Source organism: Tenrec ecaudatus, unplaced genomic scaffold (genome assembly GCF_050624435.1).
Source record: "Tenrec ecaudatus isolate mTenEca1 unplaced genomic scaffold, mTenEca1.hap1 Scaffold_345, whole genome shotgun sequence".
NCBI lineage: Eukaryota > Metazoa > Chordata > Mammalia > Afrosoricida > Tenrecidae > Tenrec > Tenrec ecaudatus.
This window is the reverse complement of record NW_027459069.1, coordinates 183,615-204,726: the sequence shown is the minus strand read 5'-3', so window position 1 is coordinate 204,726 and position 21,112 is coordinate 183,615. Positions and strand designations below refer to the sequence as shown.

Here is a 21,112-nt window from a genome sequence, read left to right as displayed (position 1 = left end):
TAAGATCTTGTACCCAGAATATGATCACCTAGAGGATGGATCTAGCTAAATCTTGTCATAAACCATGGGCACCTCTACCTAGTGCCTGGAAAGTGAACATGTGAAACTCCACAACTGTGTTACTCTGGGTTGACTAGGGAAAAAATTCATAGACATTCATATGTGTACAAGAGAGAACTTTATATCAAAGAGCAATTGTACATTAAGAAAGCATACCTGCCCAGTCCAGTTGAAGTCACTAAGTCTGAAATTAGCCCATATATCCAATACCAGACTATAAATTCTTTTCAGACTCACACAACATATACAATGATGTCGAATGCAGGAAGACCACATGCCAGTGAGTGGAAATTCTTTTGGATCCAGTGGAGGCGGAAACATCTCAATGCTGTCAAGGGTCTCCACGTGGCTCCTTCAGCTCCAGGGCTCTAGTGTCGCTTCATGTGTCTTGTTCACAGGAATGTCTCACAGGGCATGAGCTTGTGTCCCGCCTCCAGGGAACTATTTATCTCCTCAATGCCTCCAAATGAGGTCATCAAACTGCACCCGCACTGACAGACTAAACTCCACCCCTTCATTCTTAAGTCTCAAATTGACAACAGATTATGCAACTACCACAGCAACCAAGGAGGCAGATGAAGAGGAGGACAGGAAAAGAGAAGTAGGTGCCTTCTCTGTTTTATACTCTACTTAAATTTGTATCTTTATGTTATTATTATTTTTCTTTATGTTTCTTTTTTGGGTTTTTAATTGTTTTTGCTATTGTCTCCCTGTTTGGAAGCAAAAAAGAAGTGGATGCATGGAGACAATAACTGAGGCAATGGTTTATATGGAAGGGGGAGGGGAATTAGGGAGTAATTAGTGGATCTGTGAGGCACGAGTGAGCATTAAGCTTATTTGACAATGGATATACAACTCTTTTCTAGAAGTGTTTTAAGTATGGAAATCTGAATGTTATATCAGGAACATTACAAAAGAAAGGGGGGGGGACTTGATCTATGGTTACCATGTGTGAAGGAGGAAGAATTTTTGCTTAGGGGATAGTGAATTAATTTTAATGGTGGTGGAAAAATATGCAGGGTGATTAAAATAATGGTTGTACAACATGAAAAGAATACTCAGTGGCACTGAATTACACATGCAGAAGTTGTTGAACTGGTGAAAGTTTTGTTACATACATTTTTGCAAGTATGTGAAATATATTACATGAATAATAATTATGGAGGGGAAAATTGTTCCATAATTGACTGTGGTAGAGATTGTACAACTCTTCTTGATATGATTGAGGTATTGAATTATACGATAACTTGAAAAGTGCCAATAAAAGTGATTTGTTTTGTTTTGAAGAGAAGCAAATTCTCAGAAATGTTCATCATTTTACCTCCCACTTTAACCCTACAGCCTGCACATTTCATGGGGTACCCTTGTACTAAGAGTAGAACTGGGCTGCCCAGAGAGAAAGTGAAACATTCCAAGAATAATAGTATCCCCAGGAATTCCCTTCGTTATGGCTCACACCTCAGGCCAACTGTCTGCATTTCTACAAATCTACACATGGTTTTCAGGAAGAAATTGTTTGTCCATAGTGAGTGCAAATGATGAAGGGTAGAGATTGACCTCACAGAACAAAGGTCAGAAAAATTCCCTCTAGAGGCCATTACTCAGCTGCTCCTACTCAGAACCATCCTCCTTCTGCTTCCACATGCACAGCACACGTGAATCACCTAGAGTAAAATATGGTAACAGAGCTCCAAGTCACAAATGAAAGTCAGACTTCTTAGGTCTTCATCCTTACCATGTTGATCATAGATGCCTGTGGAGGTAACACCCTTCTGGATTCTTCCTGGTGACATGAATGTCCTACCCTGTAAGCACCTTCATGTCAAAAACAATGATTTTCATCTTAGAATGGTTTTAAATTATATCCCCCCCCCCTTTATTCCTAGGTGTGATTGTTCAGGTAGAGCTGCTACAGACCAGTCATGAGTTGGGAAAGCTATGTGCAATGTCTCAAAGTGCTATGTCTAACTTTCAGGTCTGCAGATATCAAGTTTCTAGATCTATCAGGTTCTGGGAAACACAACCTGTGTTAGGTGGCAAAGAAGTCTTGTGATGAGAGTCTTAGCAACAACTCAGTTTTCACATATTGATACATTGAAACCACAACTGCTCAACCAGCTGGGTGTACTTTAACTGAACAATCTGAAACCTGAGGACAATGACATGTAAATGTAGGAAACTTACCAGGAGACACAGTGAAGGCTAAATGGTCAAACATCTCAAGCATCACAACACTAACTGGGCAGCAGAGGGAGCTCAGGGTACATGGGACACAATCTTTGCCACAGGAGCCGGTGCAGGGGATGCCAAGTTTGTTTCCTCTTGTGTCTGGAGTTTCTCAGTTCACCCACGTGGAGTACCTCTTCAAGGACACTTCAGCAACTACAGTTCTCATGTCTCTTATTTTCCTGAAGGGAAGATCCTAAAAATTAAAATTCCTTGTTCTTCCTGAGAAGACAGGGGAGAAAGAAATCACATTTGGGACAAGTTGAAATCAATCCCAGAAGGACCGATAATCTCTCTAGGCTGTTAAAATCTGACCTCCATGTGCTTCTCTCAACACAATCAGTTACTCTCCATCCTAATTCTTTTTTACCAGTTACTGTAGGTTGAAACTATATGTGTGTGAATCCCAGCCCAAATATCTCCTGTGAAGAGAAAACAAAAGCAAACCTGATTTTACCATTTCTGAAATAATTGACAGTTGCATGTATTTTTGAAACTTGGAGAAACTGACATTTTGAGATTCTTAATAAAGCATCAAAATGTCTCATAGTCATTAGAAATCATATAATGGCGCTTGCCCCAATCCCAACTATGTGGACTCTCCCCCTTCCCTTCCCCCCACCCCTACCTAAAGAAGGCAATTCAGAGAACAGAACTGAAGCTGAAGCTTGGGGACATGTGCATCTGTGATTAGAGCACACGGGAGAAGCGAAGAGGGTAGGAGTGTGAGAAGAACACATCCTGACCCACTAATCCCCAAGGACGATATTACTGCTCATAGCAGATAAGGCACAGTGAGGATCATAGGGCCAGTCACACCACAAGACATGATGTCCCTAACTGAACCATATCACTATGGGGGACAACACTGGAGACTCAGGGTGGGACTTGTGTCTGATCAGACCCCATCACATTGGGTCAAAATACTAAGGGCATGCAACAGCAAGGGAAGCAAAGCAATGAAGTCCCCGGGGAATGCCAAAATTAGATGTTGGGGACAGTGTGACACAGCACCCCTTCAGACTCGACTTGAAAGCATTCCTAAAAGTCAAAAACCAGCCTGCAACGATTTATATGCATTTCTTGTTTTGTCACTGGCTATCTTTTTGTTGTTATTTCTGTTTGTTCGGTTGGTTTTGTCTTCCTCTGTTGTTTTGTTTGGCTTTGCCTTGTTTTTGTTCTTATTAATGTCTCTGCATGTCGATCTAGATAGAAGACTGGATAAACAATTCAGAGAAGGAAAAACAGGACCAGTGGTCCCGGGGGGACATGGGAGAAGGAGAGGTGGGAGAATAGAAGGTGGGGGTGAGGGGATCAACCAACCCAAGGTCAAGTTAACAACAAATGAACTAAAATCGTTGGAGAGAAAGCATAGGATGCCTAGTGGGGATTAATCGAGGGCAAAGTCAGAGCGAGGAATTACTGAAACTCAAATTAAGACTGAACATGTTAGTGGGACAAGAGGAAAGTAAAAGGAAATGGAGGAAAAATTAGAAAGCAAAGGGCATTTACAGAGGTCTAAATATAGGCATATACCTATGTAAATATATTTATATGTAATGGCAGGGAAATAGATATGTTAGGTATTAAGGTTGAAGATGGAAACTGGACCTCAACTCAAATACTCCCCAAATGTAAGAACACTTTGTTCTAAAACCCTGCATTCTGTGATGCTCACTTTCCCAACACGATGGCGGTCGACAAATTGGGTGCATAAGCAAATGTGGTGAAGAAAGCTGATGGTTCATTGCTATCAAAAGATATAGTGGCTCTGGTCTTACTGGCTTGAAGATAAACAAACAGACATGTAGTTGAGAAGCAAAAATGGAAGAAGCACACCAGTCTGTGTGATCATGAAGTGTCCATGTGATCATGTATCAGGCATCAAAGACCCAGAACAAAAAAAATTTTTTTTAATCATATCCATGTGAATGAAGAAGTGTGTGCAGTGGAGACCCAAAGCCCATCTATAGACAATTGGAAATCCCCTTACATATGGGTCACAAGAAAGAGAAGAGTCAGTCAGAGTGTACTACAGCACCAATGAAACAGACAACTTTCCTCTAGTTCTTTAATGCTTCTCCCCCCACTATCATGACCTCAATTCTACCTTACAAATCTGACTAGACCAGAGCACGTACACTTCTACAGCTAAGATCTCACAACAAAAGGAATCCAGGACAGATAAAACCCTCAGGGCCAATAATGAGAATAGAGATACCAAGAGGATAATGGGAAGATGGGAGTAGAAAGGGGGCATCAATCACAAGGACTGACATATACCTCCCTCCCAGTGGGACAAACAATGGAAAAATGGGTGAAGGGAGACAGTGGAAAATGTAAAATAAAAATTTATAATTTATCAAGGTTCATGAAGGAAGAAGAGTGGGAGAGGGAGGGGGGAAATGAGGAGCTGATATCAAGGGCTCAGGTAGAAAGCAAACACTTCCAACATGATGATGGCAGCATATGTACAAATGAGCTTGACAATGGACGAATGCATGGATGGTGATATGAGCCATAAGAGCCCCCAATAAAAGTATTTAATAAAAAAGAAAGCATTAGTATTGTAAAGCATAATACCTAGATTTGGAGAACAAAATCAACTCCTTAACCATGGGAGACTTCCTCTATTTTTAGGAAGATGCCCTGGAAACGTCCTGATGTGTTATGCAAATTCACGAACAGCATTGGCTTCTCTGGGAGATGTAGAGATCTTCAGCATTTAAAGAACATCTAAGTGTAACTTGATACCTTAAAATTCTTGGTGTGCAAAAGATTTGTGAAGGGAAGGCAAGCTTGATTAAGGCAAGACAAACCTGCAGGGAAGGAGCAAAACTCAGGAGCCACTGTCATATTCAGCTCTAGTGGACAATTAGGGAAGGTCTAGAAGGTGATGATGAGGGTTTTGCTTTTAGCATATGAATTTCCTTTCCAAAAGATAATTTAAAACAGAATTAGACAAGGGAAGCTTGTGTCAGATTAAATATATATTTCTACGGGGAATATTTAACTGCATCAAGAAAATAATAAGCACCACACAGAGGGGTGGGGAGGAGGTGGGCACATTTCAAGGAAGTGTCTCTAACTGTAGGTTGACATTTCCATTAAGTCAATTCTTTCTCATAACAACCCTATAGGATAGAATAGGACTGCCCTTCTAGGCTTCTGCGTCTGTAAACCTTCATGGGTGTGGAGAGCATTCTTTCCCCTGCACAGCCATTGGAGATTTAAAATGATTGACCTTGCATTTAGCAGCCCATCGCATAATGAACTCCACACGCAGTGCTCTCCAAGATATCTAGAACATCCTTAGCTACTCTTAGAGTGACTCTCTTAGAAGTCATTCAACATTACTTATGACTATATAGGCAAAAGGTATGCAAATAGACATCTCCCCTGCTGACGAAAACCATCCAAGTCCCAACTCTGAAGTTCTTGGAGAGGTGCTCCAACTCTGGAATTCCCAGGTGCCAACATTCAGGACTGAACACATCAAGTCACCATGGAATCTGTATTGAGCTCAATTTTCCTTTTTGGAATTTCAAATGGTGCTTTGATGCAGATAAAGTGTGTATGAGGGGGCGTGAGTGAGAGGCAGTGAATATGTTATGATTTTCATCATCAGGATGTCGGTGTGTTTACAGGTGTCCAGTGTGAGGTGGAGCTATGGAATCTGAGGGAGACTTTAGGCAGCCTGAGGCTTCTCTGAGACTCTCCCCTGCTGTCTCTGCATTCACTGTCTGTGTGTATAATACACAGAGGGTCTGCCTAGGCCCAGAGAATGGGCGGAAGTGGGTTTCATACATTAATAGTGTTGGTAGGAAAAGCCACATAGATTCTCTGAAGGGCCAATTTACCATCTCCAGAGACAATAGTAAGATATACTATAACTTCAAATGGACAATCTGAAATTCGAGGACATAGCTCTGTAATTCTGTGCAAAAGACTCAACAGTGTGGTAGTTATATAATCTGGTGTAAATTTGGGACTTGAGAGGATAAAGAGGGAAGGGTTGGAGTCTGTCAATTGGATCATAGCCAATGACGCCTATGTGTGGGCATCTCGATCTCCTGAGAATTCTGGGAAATCCCATATTCCATCTTTGAGGGGAAGACACTCTTTCTAATCCCTGGGAGACACCCTACTGACAAGGGTGACCCCCTGTGAGACATCCCTGAGTAGAAGCCATGTGGATCTACCTCATGAAGCCCTGGGTGCTGGAGAATCCATGTAGAGCCCCCGTCAGCACTGAGAAACTTACAATGCCACTCGATCCAAAGACTTTCTGCCCACTTTCCTGTGATCATCTTGCATTCTGGATCATTGCATGTACTTCATAAGTCTGAAGAGGAATTTATACATTGGTATCCGACATATGTGCAAATTATGGACTTATGGGCTTGGACCTAACTGGGGTTGAGATGCTTTCTTAATGTACAATTGCCCTTTATATTAAATCTCTTATACACAATATGCGTGTGTCTATGGATTTGTTTCTCTAATCTACCCAGACCAACGCATACAGTTAGGGGAAGTCAGAGTTAACCAAGACATGAATGTACTCTAGTGGAAGAGGTTAGGCTGCAGGGGCCCTCAGGACCCAGAGCACAGGTCTCAGACCGAGGAGCAGGTGCAGATGGAGCTTCACCACTGGCTTCCTGTTGTGTCTGGGGATTCTTCTCCTTCTCGGTATCCCTCAGGGAATCAGTGCATCTCCTCACATCTTTCTCAAACACTCACCCAATCTCCCTGTGACGATAGGATGATTTTGAACTTAGTTTCTGTTTCGTTTTCCCCTTGAATCGCGCCACATTTCCCATATAATTGGTAATTCCTACATCTAGGATGAATTCTGTTCACATCATCTGCTTCATCAAGCTCTTTATGCCTTGCATTCAATACCCCTCCTGTATTCCCTCCTTCCCTGGGACAACAGTCCCTGCTGTGCAAAGGATCTCACTTTATTAGCTTGTGTGTATATATATTTTTCCAGACAACATATTACAAGAACTTATCACCAGTAGCCCAATCCTATATCAAGTCGCCTGTCTCCATTCATCCAATCGGAGACTTTCTTCTCTGAGTTCATTCATTTTATTAATTCACAGCTCCTGTCTGCCCTTGTCCACCACAGACTGATTTTAGAGTCCGTTTTTTTTTTCTCCAAAGGCTGTTTGTTTAATTCAGTAGTTGTGAATATTGATACAAGAGTGGGAAAAGGGAGACAAGACACATTTTATGCTTAGTCTCAAGGTACCTCCACAGAACTCACCTCCCTTCGTGCCCTATGTCCCCTTGTGCATGGGCTATACACGTCCTATTCTGCACAGGGCACCCACAGGTTCCCTTCAAGTTCTGTGGGTGGCTATGCCTCCACATATTATTGAGAGCAGAATATCCTTCTCTAGAGACATGACCAGGAACTGATTTTCCCTCAATTAGCAGTGTGACTGCTGTAGTTACGATCGTGTATTTCTGAGTCGGACACACAGAGGGAAAGGTTGTGGGAACCCAGACACAAACACCAATACAGGGATATGGCTGGGCTCAGGGGTCACTGAAAGCCCACAGATAAAAGGGGCCCTCAGGGGAGAAATGTAGAGGAGCCTAAGAAGGATTAGTTAAATTAGGTACCTATTTCCTCTACCTGCAGAGAAAATGTCCCTACCACAGACCTCCACATTCTTGTAGCTCAGTGTATGTTCTTGTATGCACTTTATTTTTTGTGTGTGCTTTTGTGTGTGTTTTGTGTGTGCTAGCACATTGCCTTAAGATGTTATACAATGTGACAGAACTTGTAGTCTGTTCTGCATTTATTTTATTATTATAATTCTAGTATATTTTAGTGTGTCTTTGTGGTTTTTCTTAAGTAAATGCATGTGTATTTATTAATCTGAGGGTATTATATGAAGATTTGTTAGTTGTAGTAGATGTGCTAATTTGTTCACAATATGCATGTGTATGTTAATATGACTGTTAGAATACAAATGTCATTTTGTGAGTTTCCTGCTAGTGTGTGTTCACTCCAACTCATCTGGGCTCTTCATCAAACTTTATGAGCTCGCATCTCCTTGAATAATCTACTGAGTGTTAAGAAATGACTTAGGCTGGGGGAATCCATTAGAGGCCCATAGTAATATGCACAGCATAGTGTGCTAATCAGTGAAACTTCTTTTTGAAGTGGACAATAAGAGACAGAGGGACATGAACAGCAAATCCTAGAGGTGAGCTGGTCAATGCAGAGACAGCCTTAACTAGGAAACAGGCCAAGGGGGATGCTTATTTTCTCCTCTCTGCAGCTCTTGTGTTTACAGATGGCAATGATAAAGCCTTTGTAAAAGGATGCATGCTATACTCAAAGAATGCCTAGTTGTAGGTAAATGGGTAATGCCAAGAGCCAAGGTGACGGCTGAAGCTTGAAGGTAAATGAGATGGATCAAGGAAAGAGATAACTTATCTTCCGTCATCTTTGCCCAGAGCATGAGGTTCAAGCTCTCTAAATAATGTTCAACTGATGACAAACAACACAAACTGTTGGAAAGGGCTTATTCACTTGTATTCTAGGATGTCCCATCCATAGACTTGGGCTTCTAGGAAGAGGGTGGATAGCTAGTGTGTGGGCATGAGCTTGTAAAACATGCTCCACCAGGAGGCTGAAGGGGTAGGAAGACAAAATGAGTGTGGAGGGAAGAGGCTGTGCTGCGATCAAGTGGGGAGGCATTAGCCTGAGTGGCTACTTGGATATCATTACCTTTGGCCTTTTGCAAGCACCAGTGAGTTTCTAAGGCAAGGAGGTGTGAAGTGGCAGTTATCTGACAGAGGTGTAGGTTAGTGCCCCTATAAAACTAATCTGCAAATCAGCCTACTAGAGAAATACACATTTCATAAAATTTCTCCTACCCACTCATCATGCATATGTGGAATATAAGGCTCACCATTCCCCTATGTTATAAGTCCAGGTTCCAATTTCAGAGCTCTGGGGCAGGCAGGTTGAAGAACAAGGTTGGATTCTAGGACCCTTGTTGAAGGCCATAAAGACTCAGCCTTGAAACGGCTGAGAAGTCTCAAGACCTATGTGTCACTGTTTGCTGATTTCTTCTGTGAGTTTACATTTAGAACAGACTGTTAAGAACAAGAACGTGTGCAAGCTCTGGGAAAATAGGTCACAAGAGTTGCTATGTGTACCAAATATGCTTGCTTAACAATGAGATAATTAACCCCAGGTTGTTTCTGCATGGTTAAAAGGAGTATGAAAAATAAACGCGAGGCTTCAGTATTCACTATTGCCCTCCCAATAAATTCTGTCTCACTCCCTCTTTCAGGACTGTTCAACTCATTGGCTGGCTTGGACAAGAGTGGCGCCCAAACCAGGGACACTGAAAACGGGGGACAAAGTGAAGGACACCGTGGATTACAAAGGTGTACACAAAGAGATTGGTGGTGACGTGAGTAGCTATTGGGAGAAAAATGGGGCAAGGAAATAGCAAACAGATTTTTGTAAATATTTTTCAAGATATGTTAAAAGCTAGAGGAGAAAAAGTAAGCTACCAAAGAATAGAGAAGTTTTTAGATTTTGTGGTTAAGGTATGTCCTTGGTTTCCTGAGGAAGGGACTGTAAATATTGAAACTTGGCAAAAAGTAGGGAAATGGTTAAAAGATCACTACACCACTAATGGACATAGAAGGTTCCCATAGACACGTTTAGCTTATGGGATTTAGTTAGGGATAGCCTGTACCACAGGCATGAGGGACTCCAGCCTGAACATCCAATTTGCATGCTCAAACAAAAGTGAAAGTAAACTTCCTTCTGCGCCTCTGCCTCCTCCTCAACCACTGAAGTCACTGAAAAGTTAACTGGAGGGCTTTGAAAGCAAGGATGAGGAACCCCTTGACCCAGGCGATGTGGAGCCCTTAGAGGACAAGGTGGCACATTATCATGATGAGGATTTGGGTATTTTCGCTGCCTCCGAGGCACTTCAACCTGAGAATCAAAACCTGGTGCAAGATACTCAGAAGTCCTGCCCAGATTAAACAAAGGTGGTAGGAAGCTTATGCATCATTAGCAGCAAAGATGAGGGAAATGCAAGTCAAGTTAATAGAAAAGCACTCTGAGATAGAGTCCCATGAATGGGTGCCAAAACTTAATGGGGCCAAGGTATTTCAGAGGCTTCAGAGTGCATTCAGTGAAAGGAATCCTTTTCTAGAAGACTTGCCAGTTGCAGCACTGGTTGTGACTGGGGCTCCAGGAAAGGATCTATGCTTAGTGCTGCCGCACATGCAGCAAAACAAGGAGAGGCTATAGGGGAGTTCAGTATGCAGTTCCCTGTAACTGAGTGACAGGATGCCCAGGGTAACCTGATGAGAGCTCATACTCCTATTCCTTTCAAACAGCTAAAAGAATTCAAGGTTGCTTGTGACCAATATGTCCCGAGTACCCTTTTACTCAATCTTTATTAGATACACTTTCCATCGCGGTACTTGCCCTCACAGAATGGAAACAATTGGCTTTTGAAAATGCCAGGCAGTGCTGAGACCTTTTAGAAAAAAGGGCAACATGTCCAAATATATCAGACTATGCTCGGACATTGGACCTTTCTTTACTCAGGGGCTTGCGACAGCAGCTGCTTTGTAAGGAAAAACAGTAAAGGAGGGTTAATAATACTATGGAACTTATGGGAGCCTTGCAGGCTGGGCTCCCTTCCCCCTCTGCTATTCCAGCCAATACATATGAGATCATTTTAGATTTAAAAGATTGTTTTTATACCATGCCCTTGGATCCAAATGATTGTAAAAGATTTGCCTTTAGCGTCCCTTCCACCAACTTCAAAGAGCCTATGAAGAGATCTCATTGGCTTGTTTTGCCTCAAGGGTTGGCCCCGAACTGGTATTAATATGGGGACGAGGGCATGTTTGTGTTTTTACGCAGGATGCTGATGGAGCACGGTGGCTGCCTGAAGAGTTGGTGCGGTTTGCAAACCATGCGGATGGTAATTTGCCTCGGTGTGTTTCTGAGGACATTGCTCAGTGAGCAGTATAGGCTTCTGTTCCTGATTTACCCTTCTTACATCCTCCTGTCTGGGAAGGTCCGGAAATCAAGGTGTGAGTTAATGACTCATGCCCTCCCTGTACAAAGTGAAGGAAATGTAATCTCACCCACTCCGCAGTCTTTTTCCCCTTGTGGACTAGAGACTCAAAAGAATAAAAGCATATTGTAGAGATTGTGTCTCACGGACAAGCCCATCAGGTATAATATCTCAAAGGAATTATATATCATAGCTTGGTCTCGCAACCAGGACAATACTAAAAAAAAACACTGCTGAATGGGAAAGGGGGCTGTCTGTAGGACTTTGGTGGTCAGACTCGGGTTTTCCACAAATTCAATGGTGGAAAATAGGGGCTGCTTTAGTGGACACGAAGCTTATGGGCCCTTCCTCCAGACCGCAGGGAAACGTTACTGCCTGCGTACCATCGCCTTATGTACTTTTGGCAGGGAATATTACTATAGATCATGATGATTCTAAGTTTAACATGTCTTGTAATAATTGTAATTTGTCTACTTTTATTACCTGGTCCCCTGAAGATATTATCATCGCCATTTTGTATCAATCTTCTTTTATTGTGCTACCAGTGAATATTACTGGGGCTTGGTGTTCAGAAAGAGGGTTACAGGTATTAGAAGAGATTGAAAAGCATTAACCAGACCCATGTGCTTTGTAGGTTTGCTTATAGCAAGTATTTTACATATACTAAGTTTAGGTGCTACTGCTACTACTGCAGCAATTGTACTTTCACAAATCATACAAACTGCCCACTGTGTAAATGAATTATCCAAAAATGTGACTACTGTGTTGGGAACTCAAGAAGATATAGACAGGAAGTTAGAACAAAAAGTAAATGCTCTTTATGAAATGGTCATGTATTTAGAAGATGAGGTGGAAGGGCTTAAGGCCAGGTCTAGTCTACAGTGCCATGCTGTACGTACATGGATCTGTGTTACACCTAAATAGTACAATAACAGTCAGTATAGCTGGATTAAAGTGAAGAACCATCTTCAAGGTACATAGCACAATACTAATGAGTCTTTAGATTTATTACAACTCCATCAAAAAATATTAGCCATAAAATATGCTAAGTCTCTTGATTTTGATGCCGCTAAACTTGCTGAGGATTGACTCCAGCACTTTTGAGTTGCTTTCCCTTCATTAGGAAATCTCAGAGGCCTACCTCACATGCTTATGTCTCTAGTCAGAGCGGGAGTGTGTGTATTGTTGATCTCATGCATACTCCCTATGATACTGCACAGGGTTATGGTTGAATTATTGGACTTAAGAACAAAGCTTCATGAAGTATACCTGTGCACTTTGCCCCCTCCCCAAACAGGGGTGTAAGACGGAGGCTGGTTAGTCAGAGATGCGTAAGATGGAGTCTGAGTTTCCCAAACTAACACGGGTCATAGTCACCAACAGGACTGTGACTGATGACAGGTAAGGGTGATTTGAGGACTCCACAACCTAAGACAGGCACAGTCAGTTGCCGACATTTTGAGTAAAGACACCTTCAGTAAATAGAAAAGGGGGAGATGTTGAAGGCCATTAAGACTCAGCCTTGAAAGGACAGAATTCTCATGACCTATGTATCATTGTGTGATTTCTTCTGCGACTTTATGTTTAGAATAGACACTTAAAAACAAGAACAAGGAAGTATGCAAATGTATCAAATGTAGTTGCTTAACAATGAGATAATTAACCCCGGTTGTATCTGCATGGATAAAAAAATATGTAAAATAAACTCCAGGCTTCAGTATTCCCTGTTGCCCTCCCAATACTTTTTGTCTCTCCTTTTTCCTTAATCATCACTCCCCCTTTCAGGACTGTTTGACTAGTCGGCTGGCTCTGACAGCCTCTCATTTATCAAAATTCTTAATCTAAAGCTTGAGTAAATTTTAACTCCTTCCAGAAAATTGGTTAGCTTATGGAAAAAAGACCAAACAAAAACCCTGAATACTGAAAATAATAGTCAAGAGATCAATAGTTACACTGTATTAGCTAAATCTGCTGAACTATGCCTCTTTAGAGTATTGAAAGGAAAAGATATTACCTCGAGGACTCGGTTCACCTGACCAAAACATGCTATTGTCAATTGATTTCATGTGCATTTGAAAGATGGACAAAGGAAGGCTGAGGAACAATGAATGCATTAGAATTGTGGTTCTGGTCAAGAATATCTCACTTACCATGGACAGGCAAAGGACAAACAAGTCTGTCTTGGAAGAAGTAATGACAGAGTGCTACTTAGAGGTAAGGATGGTGAGAGTTCATATTATATACTTTGGACATATTATCAGAAAACATCATTCCTTGAAAAGGATATTCTGTTTGCAAAAGACGAAGGGCAGTGAAAAACATGAATCCCTCTACTAAATGGATTAACAAAGTGACTGCGACAATTTGTTCACCCTCACATCACGGCCCACCAAACCCCAAGCATGATATTCTTGCTCAAATTGGCCAATGCACAGAGAGGACCATAGGCCCAGCCACACCATAAGACACAACATCCCTCAATGACCCATAACACTATGAGGGACAACACTAGTGGCACAGTGTGGGAAATGTGCTCGATCTGACTCCACCACACTGGGGCAAAATGCTAAGGGCATGCAACAGAGCAGCAAGGGGAGCAAAGCAATGAAGTGCCCGGGAAATTAAAAAATAGAGTGTGTGGCCAAGGCATGGTACCACATCAAACTCAACCGATAGTAAAATACTCTTAATGGTCAAAAAACAAACCTGGGACGATTTCTAGTCTTTTCTCTTTTTCTCCAATAGTTGTTTTTTGTTTGTTTTGCTCTGTCTTGTGTTTGTGCTTACTATTGTCTTTGCATGTCTATCTAGATAAGATAGGCAAGATAAACACACCAGAGGAGAAAACAATGGGGCTGATGGTTCTGGGGGGGGATACAGGAGACTGGGAAGCGGGGGGGGGGGGGGAAGGAAGTGGTTGTTAACCTGGGGTCAAGGACACAAGTAATCTAAAATCCTAAAATCGATGTCGAAGATACTCTGGGATGCCTGGTAGGGCGTGATCAAGGGCAATGTAATGAGAGGAATTACTGAAAACTGAAGAATGCCAAACATGATAGTGGGACAAGAGGAAAGTAAAAGGAAATAGAGGAAAGTACTAGGAGACAAAGGGCATTTATAAATTTCTAAATACAGTCATTTGCATATTTAAATATATATGATGAAATGGAAATAAATCTATGTACATATATTTAAATGTTAAGTATTAAGGTAGCAGACGGACATTGGACCTCTATTCCAGTACTCCCTCAATGAAAGGAGACTTTGCTCTAATAACCTGGCATTCTGTGATGCTCAGCTTCCTGACACAATCAATTAAGACAAAATGGTGCAGAAAGTTGATGCTGTCTGCCTATCAAAATAATAGCATCTGGGGTCCCAAAGGTCATCTAGCTGAGAAGCAACAAACTCCACATGGAAGAAGCACACAAACCCGTGTGATCATGAGGTATCAATAGGATAAGGGATCAGGCATCAGAGACACAAAACAAAAAATCCTATCAATGTCAAAGAGGGGGAGTATGGAATGAGACATACAGTCCATCTGTAGGCAAGTGGACACCCCCTTACAGAAGGGTATTTTATAAACTAAACCAGGACACTTGTAAATATATATACATATATATGTATATATATTTATGTGCTGTATACATCTATTATATATATTATATATAATCATGATATATAAAATCATTCTATATAATATATATAATCATTATATATTATTATGTATTATATATAATGGATAGACATATAAAGCACAAAAGAATATAGCAGCTAATTAGTCCACACAGCTGTACAAAGTGCTCAGTTCATCTCACTTCCATGAAACATTTAATATACTGGAAATCCTTCAACTCATGAGAGCCCCTGGGTCCAAGGTCAAGGAAGCAGACAGGTGAGTCTTATGTAGGGCAATGCAGGCAGTGTGGACACAGGAAGCAAACAGAAGGTCAGGTCATCAACAGTCAGCAAGACAATAGGATCCAATAGTCCCAAGCTCAAGTGATGTATAAACCAGCAACATGATGAACCACTTCTCGAAGGAATCTCAAGTTCTAGCGACATGATCCACAGGTTGGCAGTCCCACTGTTAGTGTAGCTCACAAGTTGGGGCAGAGAACTAGCAGGCACACCCTGATCTGATCAGAAGGGAGCAAGAGAGAGAGAGAGAGAGAGAGAGAGAGAGAGGCAGGATTTGCCTAGCCATTTATCTATTTGCCCTCCAATCAAACTGCAACATTATTAATACAATGTTCCTATTGCCCAAGTTGGCACAATAAACCAACCTATCAGAAAAGGTGAAAGGATGAGAAGAGCCAGTTAGGGTGCAGTATAGCACCAATGAAACATACAACTTTTCTCTACATCTTTAGTGCTCCCTCCCCCCCCACCCCCCCCTCCCCGCCCCACTATCATGAACCCAAACCTACCATACAATTCTGGCTAGACTAGAGAAAGCACATGGTTACCGATAAGAGCTAGAAACACAGGGAATCAAGGGCAGATAAAACCCAGCAGGACCGATAATCAGAGTAGCAATACCAGGGGGGTAAGTAGTAGGTGGGGGGTGAAGGAGGAAATAAACACAATGATCTACATATAACTCCTTCTCAGGAATGGACAACAGAAAAGGGGTGGAAGGGAGACATCGGTCAATATAAGACACGAAAAAGCAATAAAAACATAAATTATCATGGCTTCATGAGGGAGGAAAAAAACGAGGAGCTGATACCAAGGGCTCAAGTATAAAGAAAAATTTTTAAAAACAATTGATAGCAACATATGTACAAATGTGCTTAACACAATGGATGTATGCATGGATTGTAATACAAGCTGTATAAGCCCCTAATAAAATGAGTTAAAATAAATAAATTAATTAAATTTTAAAAAACATACATTCATCCTCAATTGTGAGGATGGCACAGGAGAGTGCAGTGCTTTGTTGTTGTGCAATGGGTCCCTGTGAAATCGAATTGACTCAATGACAGCTGACATAACAGTCTCAGAATCCACAAATATGCATCCAGCACAAACACAAAGACATTAGTGTGTGTTTACATAAGGTATTATTTCTCTCATTAAAAAAGGGAAGAGGTTTCTTCAGTTAATAAAATTGGAACAAACAAGGTGACAACGAAATCACTGAGGCATTCCTACCCCTCATTAATCCATTCTTTTGGTGAGCTGAAGGCAGTTCTCTAAGGGCCTCACAGCATGCCAGATGGCAGAGTATTTTCACAAACATGAGCTCTAGTCTAAGGGCAGCACAGTCACTAAGTTTTTTTTTGTTTTTTTTTTTACAAACCCTTGTGTGGAGGGCTGACTTTCAATAGATCGCAGCGAGGGAGCTGCTCTGCTATGTACAAAACCCCGACCCAGAAGCAGGTCGTCTACGAATGGTTTAGCACCAGGCTCCCCACGAACGTGCGGTGCGTGACGGGCGAGGGGGCGGCCGCCTTTCCGGCCGCGACCCGTTTCCCGGGACGTGGGGCACTCTGTACCAGACCCCGGTTCCGAAGCACAGCGGGGGCAAGCGCGTGGCCCGCCGAGGCGGATGCGCTCGTGGCCCGCCTGCCGGCGGGGACGGCAGAGCACCAGCTATCCGAGGCCAACCGAGGCTCCGCGGCGCTGCCGTATCGTTCCTCCTGGGCGGGATTCTGACTTAGAGGCGTTCAGTCATAATCCCACAGATGGTAGCTTCGCCCCATTGGCTCCCCAGCCAAGCACATACACCAAAGTCACTAAGTTTTGAGTAGCTATTTATCTTTCAAGGAAACTGTGAATCATGTAGTCCTGTACACTGAGGGTTCAGCTGGAAGATCAGAGATCTAGCAGAGCAAGAGACTGACAATAGTTAACTCACTGGATTTCAGTATGTTTAGAAGGTCTATAATCAATTGAATCAAAATAAAATGTCATGAGAAACTTCCAGCCTAACTGTATGATACATGAAAACTAAAAATTTTGGCAGAGTATTCACAAAAGATGAATAAACACTTTTTTTTTACTGTTTTGTTGTTTAAGTTCAACTTATTGGGTTCCAACATAACAATAGTTTTGAGAGAGTACTTAGTAACACCATCTCTGAGACCAGAAGTAACCTGAGACCAATGTCAGATAATGATACTTTAAGAAAACTGTAGACCAGTGTTGATAAGGGATCTGAATGAAAAAGTTACATTAAAAGCAGGAAACTGAGACAGATAATATATTAAAATAAGTATGTATCATGATTAATTCTAATTCATCCCAGAACTGAATTAACACAAGAAAATAAACACTCAGATATGTCTACTGATGGGGGGGAAAGTCAATTATCTAAATAGACACAGAATACATACTAAACAAAGTCAAAAGCTTTTCACGTTAAAAACAACTACAAATCTAACATGAAATAGGTCAAATCCAATATGCTAATACACATTCATGAAAAAAACTGCAAATTTCACATGTAGAAGAGGAAAAAATTCACACTACCTCAGAATCAGCATAAACATACGTGTCCATTTCCACCACTCATATTAAAAATTGTACTAGCTAGATTAATCAGAAAAAAAGAATTAATAAAAGGAAGAAAAACTTCCAGAAACAAATGAAAATTCCTTCTTCATCATAAATTGATGATTTCATATAAAAAGATGCCAAATAGGTGATAAATGCTATAGCTAGTAAATGTAAAAAAGTTGTAGGCTACATTTCAACACTCAAAAATAATTTGGTACTTAAATCCCTAGTGATTAACTGCTAATCTCCAACTCCCAAACTATTAACTCTTATATATTAAGATGCTGACTATCTTTCCAACCCACCGATACCCTCCTAAAACACAAGAGGAGGAGGAGGTGATGCTGTTTGCTAGCGAATAGTGAGCTGGCCAGCCCGGCTGCAGGGCTAAAATGGGCACAAACAGGAATAGCGGATTTATATACGCACTTGGCAGGTAGCACACATATTTCCGAACAAGACTACTGGTCGACCTCCTTAGTGGTGATCCAAAAGGATACTACAAAAACGTGTGCATGGTACACACACATGCACATATGTACACACAAAAATCATGTAAGTAAAATAATAGAATTGAAAATAGACATTTTGTGAAACATTTTGAAACAATGATAAGATCTAAGAAACTAAAATGGAATCCAACTCAACTATTTAAAAGTTTGTGAGAACAGGAGGGAGAGCCTGGGGACCCCAGGGTTGGAGAGCGCCGACAGTGGGCCAGGGATCCAACTGGCATGCTGACACACAGTGCACAATGTGAGCATCTCCAACGTGTTTTCCTAATAGGATCTACCAGTCGACCACCTACGTAGTGTCTAGAAAAACAATTAAGTCCCCACTCAGTGGCTGGTATACCCACCTTGTCGGGAAGGGGGCAGCCTGGGAATCCAGATTAGGGGCCATCAGGGTGTGTGGAAGCTGCTCCAATCTCTCTCTTTCTCCTCCTTCCGCTCCTCTGTCCTCCCTCCTCTCTCCTCTAACCCAGCCCTTCTCTCTCCACCCCCATCTTACAGGGGAGATCAGATCAAATCATTCCAACATTGAAGGATTAAAAAGTGACATCACTATGAACACTTAGCCACCACAAGCCAGTTATCCCTGTGGTAACTTTTCCAGCAATTCCTGCTGAAAACCCAAAAGGTCAGAGGAATCTGGAGGTCCTGCTTTCACAGTCTATATTCCTGAAAATCAAGATCCAGCAAGCTTTAGCCCTTCTGCTCCAGGGGAGGTTTCTGTCCTCCCTCAGCTCACCTTAAGACACCTACATTACCTTTGCCAGGTGTACTGTCCCAGTCAAACAACCCACTTGACCCTGATAAGTCCATGGAGACTCTAGCTAAGGCTCAGAGGGAGCACTGTAAGAAATGCCAGTGCAGCAGCAGAGGCTTACTCTTGTGTATGTGCACAAGGTGCTCCAGTAAGTCCCCTTGGACTTCAGCATCTCATTCAGGGCCATGGACATCGTGCACTCGTTGATCGACAACTGTGGGCTCATCGCCTACCAGGCATCTCAACTGGCACATTCCAAACTGCTCCACCATCAAAGCCTGGGACATCCTGGCAACTGTGCGCCTGCTGTTGCCCTGCAGGCAGGCTGGCCAGCTCTCGCTGCACTCTGGTAAAGTAAATTGTCCTTCAGCCTCACAACGTTCATAACCCAAGGGCCCATTTCAGGGTCACTTCCATTTTCATCCCCAAAATAGAAGTCAAGTACTTTAGCATTACTTTTTTTTTGTTTCTTTGTTTCAGTTTGTTTTTTTGATTCTTCTGTGCATAGTTTAGTTAGATTGCTTTTGTGATGGAGAACTTTCTTTTTTTCTTTAACACTTTTTGGGGCACTGAATCCACATATCCCACAAATTCCCACAATTCCATAGTTCAGCCATCTTAAGCACTGCAAAATCATTACCACAATCGATTTCATATTGTCTATTTTCCCACCATGATTCAATCGCCTTTAAAAAGGCTTATTAGTCACTTTCAGTTCTAGTGTTCAGTCCCCTCAATCCTTCATTCTTAGTCCCCAACTCCGCCAGCCACCCACCCCGACCCCACCCAGACATCCTTACAAACCATCGCATGTTATTTCATCTCCAGATATCCACTCCTTCTGTGTTTCACAAACTGAACCCAACAGAAGCAATAAAGAATACCAAGGAAAGGAAATGGGAATGGTTTAAAAAACCATAGTAATATATAGATAGAATTCTAAACAAGGGGTTAAGAAAAAAAAGGGCCGCGACCAATATTTTAAAGCCAGGGAAGACGTTTCTGTCACGAACTCAGCAAGAAATCTTGTGCCTAGAACAGACTCTGATCGGGTCCAGAGGGAGGTCAGCAGAACAAGACCCCGGGGCTCACCTTTGAGCTGAGGAGGTGCAAGGAGTCTCGGGGAGCAGGCATCGCTGTGTGGAAGGAAACAAGGGAGGGGGGTTAGGAAACTCACAAAGCAACAAATCTGGGAACCCGGACCCCAAAACCCCAGCCGTGATCCCCTTTCTCCAACAGGGACTCCCACCATGAACCCCACCCAATCCGAAAGCGGGGAAATAGGACTGGCCTTAGGGACACCCGCCCACCTCTCACCAAGAGAAGCACTGGCAGGGTTCCTGGGGGAGAGAAAGGGCGCTTGCACCCTAGTCAGCTGGACTAAAATAGCCTCCGCCCACATACATGTCCCGGAGCCCAGAGCCTCCCACCTGGGAGCGCCGGCAACAGGGTGCTCAGGCTGTGGGCGCTTCTCTGGCACCCCAAGCAGAGTACCGACAGTGGAATCCTTGCAGTGAGTTGCAGTTCAGAATAAGACACCGCCACTTCCGGCCCTGTCTGGGCGTGACCCGGGGTGGGAGGAGCTGGCGGGGTCAGAGAGGGGTAGGGGTCTGCCTTCACTTCCTCTCAAGGCAGCTCTTTCCCCGCCCATTTCTGCTGAGATGCCAGCACAGGCGCCTGGTGAGGGGGTGGGCGGGGCCTGGCCGGCTTGGGGCGGGGCTTGGGGAGGAGCCAGAGAGGAGAGAGGCGGCCCACGCCAAAGGGCCCACACCTGTGGCTGAAACTCCAGCGGCAAAGACTCAGATAACAATGGCTGAGGCACCAGTAATTTGGCCCTTTGCAGAGGGAGTGCATGGGTGACATGGTTGAGATAGAACCATGTACATTGGGTGTGGATGTGCATCCTCCTAACAAACTGGAAACACCCAACCCCCCAACTCTGCCAAAGTGTTAATGGGGCTGAA

The 21,112-nt window shown here is 42.7% G+C and overlaps 1 long non-coding RNA gene across 1 annotated transcript; it reads right to left on the bottom strand.

The window, feature by feature from the left end:
- Positions 1–2,363: 2,363 nt before the first annotated feature.
- On the bottom strand, positions 2,364–20,683 carry LOC142436487 (uncharacterized). Its single transcript, XR_012781967.1, has 3 exons — positions 20,579–20,683; positions 20,241–20,284; positions 2,364–2,508 (listed from the first exon to the last, which is right to left on the bottom strand). It is a non-coding gene; the product is annotated as an uncharacterized LOC142436487 (long non-coding RNA).
- Between the last annotated feature and the right edge of the window lie 429 nt (positions 20,684–21,112).